Source organism: Trypanosoma theileri, assembly GCF_002087225.1.
Source record: "Trypanosoma theileri isolate Edinburgh chromosome Unknown TM35_Tth_33_V1, whole genome shotgun sequence".
Classification (NCBI taxonomy): Eukaryota; Euglenozoa; class Kinetoplastea; order Trypanosomatida; family Trypanosomatidae; genus Trypanosoma; species Trypanosoma theileri.
In genome coordinates, this window is record NW_021639875.1 from 338,884 (window position 1) to 339,456 (window position 573).

The window sequence follows — 573 nt, forward strand, 5'->3', positions numbered from 1 at the left end:
CTACTTCAACGCTGAGTAAGATGGGGTTGAAAGGTATTCCGCAAAGATGACCCTTCCCCGTTCCCCTCATGACATGGTGCCGCGTGCCACCGAGTAAAAAAAGGTGCTGTTGGATGGCCCACGGCATGAACAAAGAACATGAGGGAAGGATTCACCACACCCTCATGATAAAGGCAAATTCCGCTATAGTGAAGTTAAGGCGTTCCCCTACTGCCATGTGTGGTGTGAAAAGGAAATCCATGGGAAATGCAGAAAAGGAAAAATAGGTACAATAAGAACACTTTCCCCCATAAGAACATTTCGTCCCATAAGAACATATTCCCCCATAAGAACATTTTGCCTCATAGGTATTTTGGTTTGTTGGGACCCCACCGCCCACCCCACCACAACAATGTGTGAAGTATGTTTGGCTTTTCCCTGGGAGATGGAAGTGCATAAGCTGTGCGCCGCGATTGGACAGCCCTCATTGCCAAAGGCGAGCCGTGATTCACTTCAGAGGCTGGCGGCACCTGCCCCAGGATGTTGGCAAAAAAAAAGTTGAGGAGGGTACGGCACCCCGGGTTCCAGCGCCAT